Source organism: Triturus cristatus, chromosome 11 (genome assembly GCF_964204655.1).
Source record: "Triturus cristatus chromosome 11, aTriCri1.1, whole genome shotgun sequence".
NCBI classification, from domain to species: Eukaryota; Metazoa; Chordata; class Amphibia; order Caudata; family Salamandridae; genus Triturus; species Triturus cristatus.
The window spans coordinates 507,076,160-507,088,952 of record NC_140594.1 but is presented as its reverse complement, the minus strand read 5'-3'; positions in this window follow the sequence as shown (position 1 = coordinate 507,088,952).

Here is a 12,793-nt window from a genome sequence, read left to right as displayed (position 1 = left end):
ATACAGGAGTGCAGATAAATTTGGGCATTGCTTCACATTTGCGCCACACCTAAGCTTCAACATTGAGGAAGAAAGCAGTGGAAGGGAGCCAGTACTGAAGGGATTAGCGCCTTGTGGCAGAGTAAATTCATTGACTAAGATATTTTGGTCCCCATACATCTCCCTAGTACTACGAGAGGGGGAGTTCATTTTGCCTCCAAAGTGGGCCTAAATTTGCAGATTCTAGTTATGCTGCCATGTTTAAATGTCTTTTGATTATTTATTTTACAAGAGCAGAACCAAAGATAGATTCAAGTTATGTGAAACTGGTGACAGTGTGTGCTCTATTTGATCTAATACAACTACTCCCTAGGACCTAGAACCTAGAAGACTATTAAGCATATTCTACAATGGAACGTCTTGGGATAAAATCTTTCTTAATGGCTAAATGCCTTTACTGGCCAAAAAAGTGACCTGACGGTGCCTACCATTCCTTGAAGTCTTTAGCTCTAGGAGGGGTTAAGTAACTTCCTTGCTATGAATATTTATGTTTTATGTGAGTAGTATGCCCTTTTATTCATTTTACAATCAAGAGTAATAATGTGTCCTTTTCTTCGTTTCATAATCATGAGTAATAATAATAATTGTATCAATAAATAATTAAAACCATAGGTTTGATGATGTGGAGCAAATTTACAACTATGACGACCATGGTCGATCATTGGCGGCTTGCTTTGGACACTGACGTGTTGCTGATTGTTAGAATTCCCAAGATCAGTGGTTGGCTGAGGTAAGTACCGCAGGCCAAGCAGGGACCCTTGAGCCCCAACGTTAGGGAAAAGACAGGTCGCCTCCAGAGATAGCCCCTGCTCCACCCCCTTGGTAGCTTGGCACGAGCAGCCAGGCTTATCTTCAAGGCTTAACGTGTAAAGTATTTGCAATTACGCTCACAGTAATCCAATGATGACACCACAAATAGACTCCACACAAGTTTCATAGAAAACAAGTATATGTTTCTGAAACGATATACGATGCGACCACACAATACTAAATCAACATATGCGTCGGGGTAATGGTACCCCTCGCCTATTATTATTGAGCTAAACTAAGCAATCCTACGTAATCCTAATGTCGCAATATGCAGTTCGATATGCAACAGTCAAATACTTCACAACATAAGAATAATGCAGATCGTAATACGGTTATCTGGCTATTTGTACTGTCACTGTAATGCAATGCATAAAGCAACAACGTGGTAAACTGTTATGCCCCCGTAATGCAATGCGTACAGTTCCCCTTCAGGTACTCTGGTGGGAAAAAGCAAAGCAGCGTGTAATACAGTTATCAGGCAATTCGTTATGTGAAACTAATGCAACGTAGAACACATATATCCGGCAGTTCGGTATGCAACACTAACGCAATGTGTAATACGACAATCCGGCAGATCGTGGTGCAGGATTCAGACAAGGCGTAACACATCTATCAGGCAGTTTGTTATGCAAACCTAGTGCAATGCGTAACACACCTATCGGGCAGTTCGTTAGGTAAACTAATACAATGGGCAATACGACAAAACAGACAGTCCGTTGTGCAGAAATAAAGCAACATGTTATATAATCATCAGATATTCCTCTACGCAGAATTAATGCAATATGTAAGTTACTCCAGCACCATTCACGGTGTCTCCGGTGGTCTCTCCGCCACTCGTGCTGGCTTGTGGTTATTCTCTGGCCACAGTTGCCCCCCCACATGGGTAAGATGGAACACAGTAACTGCAGCTTCGCATCCAGGCCCCGGTGATGCCACTCCCTTGGCACATGGGCCTCAATCCGAGCCAAAGCAGAGGCTCGCACTGCAGAACAGAGAGAGAGGCTGAGAGCGTCTCCCTCCGAGCCCGCGCCCCGCCCCAGGAGTCGACACACATTACCTAGGGGGGCGTGAACCCACTCTCCTATCCTCGTCCAGCGACTTGGGCCTCCAATGCAATCTCTGACTTTCTGGGCAATGGGAAGATCCCAGGCTGCACACTACACCTGCACTCAGAGTCACTAAGACTCACGGGAACTCCGGGTGCACGTTAACCAGACAACTCCTTACGAGGGACTCAGGCTACTCACGGCACATGCATGCAGCGTTGCTGAGACACACTTGATCTTCTTGTGCCCGCGATCACAAGGCACAACTTGCGCAGGTCTCAGGTAGTAGAAAGCACACGCACTCCGCATCGCTGAGACACACTTTATCCTCCAGTGCCCCCGATCACAGGGCACCTCTTGCGCAGGTCTCAGGCAATAGAAGGTACATGCACACAGCGTCACTTGAGACACACTTTATCTCCCGGTGCCCCCGATCACAGGGCACCTCCAGCGAGGGTCTCAGGCTGCGAACAGCATAGCACACAGCGTCGCTGAGGCACACTCGCTCTTCTGGTGTGCACGATCACGGGCCAATCCACACGAAAGTCTCAGGCAGCCCCTAAGCACACGTACACAGCGTCGCTGAGACTTACTTGGCTCTTCGATACACACATTCACAGAATGATCCTCTCGCAGGACTCAGGCTAGACAGAGCACACTCACACCGCGTCTCTGAGTCTCGTTCGGATCTCCCGGTGCCCAAGATCACAGGGCACAACTTGCAAAGGTCTCAGGCTAGACAGAGCACATGCACCCACTGCGTATCTGAGTCTTCTCTGGAAACTTTTGTGTTCCTGTGTTTCCAAACAGGGAGCCAGCTCACCTCAGGCCCTTGGGGATAGTTACTTCAGGTCACAGCACACAGCAAAGTCCTTCATGCATGGGGATACAGCACACAGCAACGTCCCTACAGCCTTTCCTTGGTTAAAACAGCAAACTGCAGGCCAGCCCCAGATCACACAGCAAGAGCAGTCCTATCCAGCAGTTTTTTCAGTTGTTTCTTCCTTGGCAAAGGTTTCTTGATCCACGAAGTAGCTCCAGCCTTGTTCACACTTGATTAAGCTATGTTCCAAAATTCAGGGGCTTCAACTTGCATAGTTATAACCTTCAATGGCTTTGAAGTTTTTGTGTTACAGGGGGCACTGACCCCTGTTCAAACCAGTTCTGGGTGCCTCCCCACCAGAGACACCTTCTCCCTTTGATTAGTGGGGGTCTGGATTCTCAATCACTCAGCAGGAGATGGGACAATTGTTTTATAGCGCCAGCCCTTGCCTCTTCACCTCTAGGCCTACTCCTCCTCCTACACACCAGATGCAGGTCACCCTTTGCTGTCTCACCTCCTCTCCTGGGTCAAGACATTCCCCAGATCCTATCGCTTTTAAATCCAGCCAGTCAATCCACAACCAGGCAGAGACACACAGAAATGTTTAAAGCACAAAAACCCAGCCACTTCTAAAAGAGTGGCTTACAAAAACGCAATGCAAAAACCATCTTCATAACAAGATGTGTTATTGCAGGGTGAGTTCAGGCATACTAAACTTCACCTTTGCATCTTAAGTCTTTGGGGAGATAGGCTGGTATACATATTACACAGCCTCCCTATTCCATTCTAATGGACAAGATGGCCTTTCAGCAGCAAAAACGAAATGGAGATTATTTCACGGCCAGGACATGGCACACACCATGGTACAAGTCCCACCTTTCACATGCACTGCCGCCTGTCCAGGGGGTACCCTAGACCTACAATAGGGGTACCTGATATATATGGAGAGGGAAAGGCATGGTCTGGTAAGTGCGTGCACTTACCAGAACAACATGGCAGTTTAGGAAACTGCGCGCAGGCCCTGCAATGGCAGGCCTGAGTTCTCTTTCCAAGGCTACTTGAGTGGGTGGCACAATAAGTGCTGCAGGCCCACCAGTAGCATTTGCATTACTAGCCCTGGCACAGATAGTGCACTTCACTAGGGACTTTACTAGTAAAGCAAACATACCAATAATGGACAACCAATCACCATTACACTTTACACAGGGAACACTTGCACTTTGACATCTGTTTAAAAGTGGCAAGGTGTCCAGAGCATCTAAGTTGGCAACACCATATCCATTACAGTACCAAAAATAGAGGAGATAGAGGCAAAAATCCAGGGGTAATCACGCCAAGAAATGCCAGGCCTAACACTGATGCTGTGTGTGCGTGCACCGTTTGTATGAAGAAGATGGTGACAGCTGGGGCGGTGGTGGGTGGAAGAGGTTTCCTCTACACGCGCACCACTTCAGTGTCCTCATTACTTTGAGGAGCAGTGTTGAGCCAAAGTCTCCGCAGCGCTACACCATGCACAAGGTGCTAAGAAAGGGAACAGTGGTACAGTGATGGGTGCGGACACAAGGAGTGAGGAAGATTAAAGACCAGAAAAATGTGGCCTGCCTGGAAGAATATCAGTGAGCCACATACAACATTTCTCCTCCTGCTCCTGTGGATCCTCTACTCTATGTCTGGGATGTGCAGAAAGGCATCTGGACACAGAAAAAGTGTTTTTTATAGCATAGAAATCTCATAAACCATTTTGAAGGGGAGATTTAGAGCCTGATTTATAGTTCAACGGACGGGTTATATCCCGCCTGCAGTACTACAATGCTATTGGATATAATGCACTTCTAATATGGCGTATGAAATATCCATCGCCTTTGTGACGGAGTAACCTCTCCGCTAACCTATATATCAGCCCCTAATTTGTGAACCTGAATTGCAGTGTTGAGGTGGCATCCAAATTGATTTGATGGTAGTGCTCTGGATAGATTGATCATGTTTATGTAGGAATTTAGGATGGCCAAATACTGCATATTGCTTCATACTAATCTCAAAACAACGATTTTGGGCAGTGTGGCTTTCCTACCATCTAAGGTAAGCTGTAGCCAGATGGAATTGGGTTCCTAGAGGTGGTAGAAGCAGAATCAGGTTAGAGATCATCTAAATAAGCATGCAGAATCCATATTTTCGATATTTAACTGTATTTTTATAAGGTGTTTAGCGATGTAGCTAGACATAGAGGGTGCTCTTGAAAGTATGAAAAATTGCCCCTCCACCTTGGGCCAGTAATATAAAAAAATTCCAATAATTGGGGTGCAGTGAGCCCATAACATCCCGAGCCTTTGCATCACTGTATATGCTGCAGTAATGGTACCTACAGGTGTCCAAGTTCATCATTGTACTTGTCATCCTAGATCCTTCCCACCCTAGCTCATCCTCCATTTATCCTCTTCATCTCTCTGAAATCTGCCCCCACTATTCCTTCTACCCTGTCTCTCAATTTTCTGTGCTGGCACCCTTTAAATTCTCTCCTCTCTAACTATTCTCTTCTCCTTTCTCCTCATTGTCAAGATCTAACCTATATTTCCGCAGGAACGTCATGCACATGAAGAATACTCCACAACTGCGCCAGATCACCTATTGCACCCAACAACGTCAAAGTAACAATGGTAACATGGGGAAGAAAGGAAACAAAACAAGGAAGGAGAAGGTTACACGTTGAACCCCAGGCTGCGATAGGATCAGGCAAAAACAAGACATATCCGTTGAAAGAGCAAAAACAAAAGGTAAGTATTTTGTAGGGTAATTTTATCTCTAAATCTCTCTAATGATGTGTGTACTACCTTAAAGTTTCTTTTCTTCGTAGTGTATGAAATGACTATAGTTCTCAGGAAAATGTCTGGTTCTGGTAAAAGAAAACATTAATAACTATTAGTTGAAGGGAGAGTACATAAGGAAAGTGTAGTATCTTCATGTAAGGTTATTACTGTTCTCCTGTATGTTGTAACTAGCTGCTCAGCCAGTGTGAGAGTTACATGTGGAATGTTGACGTGACTGGAATGTTGGAGGTTGGTGTGGTGTGAGACAGTTGAGAGGATGGGCTGTTTGGTGATAGTGAGTGAGTCTAATGTTCTCTTTTGTGTCTTATTATAAGAGGAGGATGGTGATAGTTTATTCTTATCTTTTCATCCTTTTTCTTATCCTTTTTCTGCCGTTTTATAGTCTCGGTCCCTTTCGTGGTATAGTTTATTCATCTTACCCTTGGGTTTTGGACTTTTTATCTCTTGTTTATATTTTGTGTTTAGTTGCTTTGTTCTTTTAGCATTGTTTGTTTTATTTTCAATTGTAAAGAAGGGAGATATTGTAGTATCTTCATGTAAGGTTATTACTGTTCTCCTGTATCTTGTAACTAGCTGCTCAGCCAGTGTGAGAGTTCCATGTGGAATGTTGACGTGACTGGAATGTTGGAGGTTGGTGTGGTGTGAGACAGTTGAGGGGATGGGCTGAGCAGCTAGCAGGCTGCTCCTGGTGGGGCTATTCTATGGACTTTACCAACTTAATAAATATACTAAAGATCTATCCTGGCTACGTCTGCTGTGTCACATCAATTTATGGAACCAGGTCACTTCAGAAAGGAATAAGCAAGGTTTTAAGCTAAACCCACCCTAATCACCAAACTCTTGCAGAGATTTATTTTTGAAGAAACAATAATGTCAAATGGCAACTTAGAAATAGCCTTAATGTCCAGGCGAGTAACTAATGTCCTTCTCTTTATTCTGCTCAGGTTACGACAGTCCAATGAGAGGGAGAAGGAACGAATGTCCACAGCACAAGAGACACCAAATTAGATAAGTATGCTGGTGTGAGATAACTTGAAATAAATACGAGCGTAAGTGCTGATACCTTATGGCAGTAATGCAGCTTTCTGTCTGTTTTTCTATTTTTAATTTCAGGAGGGCCGAAATCAGGGGGTAGGGGCGATGAGCCGTAGTCAAGAATACCGAGGAGGAGGATAGAGCCAGGAACCATGAACCACGCCAGACAGCAGCAGGACGGCGCAAATGTTGAGGAAACAGGAACAGAACGCCGGGCAGGAGAGAGCAGAGACGAATAGCTTCACCGGACAGCAGAAGGACGCCGAGAGCTTTTCTGGACAGCAGCAGGACACAGAGAGAGTTCCAGATGCCCCGGAAGTGACGAGGATCCAGAAGGTAGGTCCAACCAACAACTAGAATGCAAAGTGTTGCTGCGCGGGGATCGCTGCGCTTTAACCCGTCTGGTCAACTTCTGCGCATGCGTCCCTGTACGGAGGCCGTTTCTGTTGGTCACGTGCTTCCGATCCGGCAGCCGTGACAGTACACCCTTCCCACTGATCCTCCTACTGGTTTTGGTTTCTGAGGATGATGTCTGTGAAACAGACGCACTAATCGAGGAGCGTGTACCTGACTAGCAGGCTCCCAGGAACGTTCCTCAACACCATAGCCCTTCCAATGAATTAAATACTGGAGCTTGTGTCTCACCCTATGTGAATTGCTGATAGCCCCTACCTCATATTCGGGTTCGCTTTCCACCATCACGGGGGCTGGGACTGTAGGGAGACGCGTACCAGGTACTACTGGTTTCAGAAGGGAAACGTGAAATACCAGGTGTATCTTCAAAGAGGCCAGAAGGTCCAATTTCATAGCGACAGGATTCACCACTTTTATTATCCTGTATGGACCTATAAATCGGGGTTTGAATTTGCAAAACCCTTTCAGTGCAAGATTCTTTGTGGAGAGCCACACCTCATCCTCTTGGCTATATTCGGGTTCTATGCGTCTGTGGAGATCCTCTCCCTCCTTATAGTTAACCTTAGCTTTTTTTAGATTCGCCTGTGCTGCCTTGTGTATGTTTTGTATCTCTTTTACGAAATCTATAGCTGCAGGGGTAGAGCTTAGGGAAGGGATCGGAGATATATTGGTTCATGGGTGAAAACCGTAGGTACAATAAAAAGGGGAATAAGGAATGGAAGAATGATAACTGTTGTTATAGGAGAATTCCGCTATCCATGTCATCTCGTCCCAATCAGAAAGAGAGTGTAAGATTTGGCACCTAATATATTGTTCAAAACACTGGTTCACTCTCTCAGTTTGGCCATCTGCTTAAGGGTGGTGGCTTGAGGACAACAGAACATCTATCTGCATCAAGGCTTCCAACCCTATCCAAAAGTTTGAAATAAATTGGGCTCCCCTATCAGACACCAATATGTAAGGAAGGCCATGTAGGCAGACAACATGTTGAACAAACACAGAAGCTAACACTCTGGACGTGGGGAGTGCCTTTAACGGAATAAAATGGGCCATCTTCGTCAATAAGTCTACTACAACTAAGAGAGTAGTGATCCCTTGGGACGTTTTTGGTAGATCTACTATGAAGTCTGAGGATACTGTATGCCAGGGACTAGGCGGGGTGGGTAATGGTTGTAACAGTCCCACGGGAGTTTGATGAGAGGTTTTCCCCTGGGCACATACATGGCATTTATGAATATAGTTTCTTGTGTCCCTCCCCATACTAGGCCATCAGAAGTGTCTCTGAAGTAATTCTAGTGTTTTCTTGTACCCTGGGTGTCCAGCCAGAGGATGAGTATGACACCACCCCAAAGCTTGTAATCTCAGATCATGAGTGGGAAGTACTAAACCCCCTTGGACGTAGAACAGGCCTTGCGTTTTAGTGGCTTCCTGGGTACCTGCTGTCTCATTCATGTCTGCGGATGCTTGTGCCTCTTTAAGTGCCTGTAAAAAACATGTCTTCTGAATACAGAGCACCAATTATTCGTTCTCTAGCTATTATAGGGGGAGGCTCACCTTTGGGTTCTGGGGGTTCGTAACCTAAGCGCGATAAAGCATCTGCTTTCCCATTTTTTTCCTGCTTGGAACTGTATATAAAAATCATAATCACTAAAAAACTGAGTCCAACGTAGTTGCCTCATGGATAAAGCCCTAGCGGATTTCAGAAATGACAGATCACGGTGATCCGTGAGGACTGTTATCCTGTGAGTAGCCCCTAACAGATATTGCCTCCACTCCTCAAAAACACTCTTTATAGCCAATAGTTCTTTGTCTCCTATAAAGTAATTCATCTCAGCCGGAGCTAACTTTCTGGGAAGAATAGGCTACAGGGTGAAGACGTCCAGTACTAGGATCTGCCTGAGAAAGGACCCCTCCAACTGCCACTTGAGAGGCGTCCGCTTCAACCACATAGGGTCGTGAGGGATCTAGTATGGGAGCTTGTGTGAAGGAATCCTTTAGCTTAACAAAAGAAGCATCTACCTCAGGAGTCCTTTGGAACTTAATTCCTTTTCTCAAGAGCCTAGTTATCGGGGAGACTAGGCCGGAAAAATTGCTAATAAAACGTCTTTAGAAATTGGCGAAGCCAAGGAAACACTGGACCTCTTTAATGGTTTGTGGTGCTTGCCAATGAGTGATGGCTTCCACCTTCTGAGGATCCATACTAATTCCTTGTGGGGACACCATGAATCCAAGGAAGCTTACTGATTGAGTATGGAAATAGCACTTCTCTAACTTACAGTAAAGATGGTGTTCTTTCAAACGTTCGACCCTTCTAACATGCACTTCGTGTTCTTGCATAGATGGAGAATAAATACGGAGATCATCAATGTAAGCAATAACAAACAGGTCTAACATGTCCTTTAAGATCTCATTAATAAAGAACTGGAAAGCCGAAGGGGCATTACAAAGGCCGAAGGGCATCACTAGATATTCATATAACCCATACTTAGTACAGAAAGCCGTTTTCCACTCCTCTCCCTCTTTAATCCTCACGAGATGGTAGGCCCCTCGCAAATCAAACTTAGTGAATACTTTAACGTCTTTAATCTGATCAAGGAGGGAGGATATCAGTGGTAGAGGATACCTGTTTGTGATGGTAATGGAATTTAATGTTCTATAGTCTATACAGCATCGAAGACCCCCCCTCTCTTTTCGGTATGAAAAAGAGAGATGACGATGCCGGAGACCTAGAGGGACAGATAAACCCAATTCTCAACATGTTGTCCAGATATTCCCACAAATACACGTTCTCCTTTTCTGTTAAGGAGTAAATCCTACTACAGGGTATGCGAGCTCCAGGCAGCAGATCTATCTGACAGTCATAAGCCCTGTGAGGCGGAAAGCTAGTAGCCTTTTCCACATCAAAAACTTCCTTGAGGTCCTGATACATAGAGGGTAATACAGATTTGTCTACAATGGTAAGAGCAATGACTTTCTCTGTATTGCTTGTGTCCTGAACCATGTGTTCCATACAATACTCGTGGTTGAAAGATAATGTCGTCGTCTTCCAATCGATAAAGGGACTATGTTGACATAACCAGGGCAGTCCTAAAATAGTTGGAAATTGAGGAGATTGTATGAGGTCAAACACAATTATCTCATGATGCCTCTCTTCAATGATTAAAGTTAAGTCGATAGTGGCATGTGTAATGGGACCAGACTTCAATTTACTGCCATCAATAGTAGTGACTTCCTCGCAAGAGGGTTTCGTCACCCAAGGAATTATTTTTGCTCTGTGCCCAGTGTAAATCCATGAAGTTACCCGAAGCACCAGAGTCCACCATTATTTGTACATCAATTACCTGGTGTCCCCATATGAAACGTGAGGAGAGGAAGAAATGGCGTGGCAAAGATGATGGTATATCCGTTTGTGAGACAATTAACCTTGAATTACCCGAAGTCCGTGTCTCCTGGGACTCCGGGCTCACTAGTTTTCCTGACGCTTTATCTGTTTAGGCTTTACGGGACAGTCTCTGAGGAAATGGCCCTGCTTTCCGCAGTACAAGCACAATTTCTTGTCTCGCCTTCTCTGCCTCTCTTTTTCACTAAGGGGCCCTCTTATACTCCCTATTTGCATTGGTTCAGGTTCTTCAACAGTTCTTTCAGGGTCAGGCCTCCTTTCCTTATAAGAAATAACTTGCCCATCTGACCTGCTCCTTTCTCTCTTTCTTTAACTGATTCTATGGTCCAATTTGAACACCAAGTCGATAAGGGCAGTACAAGACTCAGGAGGGTCAACCACTTGTGCCAACATATCTTTTAAATCTTCCCTCAAACCTCTGTAAAACAAAGTGCTACGCTTTTTCTTGGGCCACCCAGCCTCAGCTACCAATCTATTAAATGTGGAAATGTATGTGGTTAGATCTTTAGTTCCCTGTTTTAAATTCAAAAGCTCAGTGTCAACTGATTGTGTGAACGTATGTCTATCGAATAACTTTCTGAGTTCTCTTTTGAATGCGTTATAATCCTGTAGTAGTGGATCATTCCTTTCTATGAGAGGGACTGTCCAATTAGCAGCGCCCCCCCAAGAAAGGATATAACAAATGCCACCTTAGCTTGGTCGGTTGGAAAGGAAGCAGCCTTACACATGAAATGAAGCTGGCATTGACTGATGAAGGCTGCAAACTTAGTACGATCACCTAAAAAACGCTCGGGGGGGGGCAAGGGAATGGACGGTGGTGTAGTGACCTGTATTACTGGGAACCTAGTGCCTGGATTCGGAATTCCCACCCCTGGGTCAGACCTCATACCCCTCTGCATGGAATCCACCTGTGCTGGCAGAGCTTGGGTTTCCTTCTGTAGATTGCCCAACATATGGGCTAAATCTGTTAAAGATACCTGATTCATCTCCATGACGTCCGGGCGGAAGAGAAATCTTTTCTGTGGCTTCGCGTTCTGTCAAGATCTCACCTATATTTCGGCAGGAACGTCATGGACATGAAGAAAACTCCACAACTTCGCCAGATCACCTATTGCACCCAACAATGTCAAAGTAACAATGGTAACATGGGGAAGAAGGGAAACAAAACAAGGAAGGAGAAGCTTACGTGTTGAACCCCAGGCTGCGATAGGACCAGGCAAAAACAAGACAAAACATCTGTTGAAAGAGCAAAAACAAAAGGTAAGTATTTTGTAGGGTAATTTTATCTCTAAAGCTCTCTAATGATGTGTGTACTACTTTAAAGTTTCCCTTCTTTGTAGTGTATGAAATGACTATAGTTCCCAGGAAAATGTCTGTTTTTGGTAAAAGAAAACATTCAAAACTATTAGTTGAAGGGAGACTACATAAGGAAAGGAATAAGCAAGGTTTTAAGCTACACCCACCTTAATCACCAAACTCTTGCAGAGATTTATTTTTGAGGAAACAATAATGTCAAATGGCATCTTAGAAATAGCCTTAATATCCAGGCGAGTAACTAATGTCCTTCTCTTTCTTTCTGCTCAGGTTACGGCAGTCCAATGAGAGGGAGAAGGAACGAATGTCCACAGCGCAAGAGACACCAAATTAGATAAGTATGCTGGGGCGAGATAACTTGAAATAAATAATAGCGTAAGTGCTGATACCTTATGGCAGTAATGCAGCTTTCTGTCTGTTTTTCTATTTTTAATTTCAGGGGGGCTAAAATCAGGAGGTAGGGGCGACGAGCCGTAGTCAAGAATACCGAGGAGGAGGATAGAGCCAGGAACCATGAACCACGCCACACAGCAGCAGGACGGCGCGAATGTTGAGGAAACAGGAACAGAACGCTGGGGAGGAGAGAGCAGAGACGAATAGCTTCACCGGACAGCAGAAGGACGCCGAGTGCCTTTCTGGACAGCAGCAGGACACAGAGAGAGTTCCAGATGCCCCGGAAGTGACGAGGATCCAGAAGGTAGGTCCAACCAACAACTAGAATGCGAAGTGTTGCTGTGCGGAGATCACTGCGCTTTAACCCGTCTGGTCAACTTCTGCGCATGCATCCCTCTACGGAGGCCGTTTCTGTTGGTCACGTGCTTCCGATCCGGCAGCCGTGACAGTACACCCTTCCCACTGACCCGCCTACTGGTTTTGGTTTCGGAGGATGATGTCTGTGAAACAGACGCACTAATCGAGGAGCGTGTACCTGACTAGCAGGCTCCCAGGAACGTTCCTCAACACCATAGCCCTTCCAATTAATTAAATACTGGAGCTTGTGTCTCACCCTACGTGAATTGCTGATAGCCAGGAACCATGAACCACGCCACACAGCAGCAGGATGGTGCGAATGTTGAGGAAGCAGGAA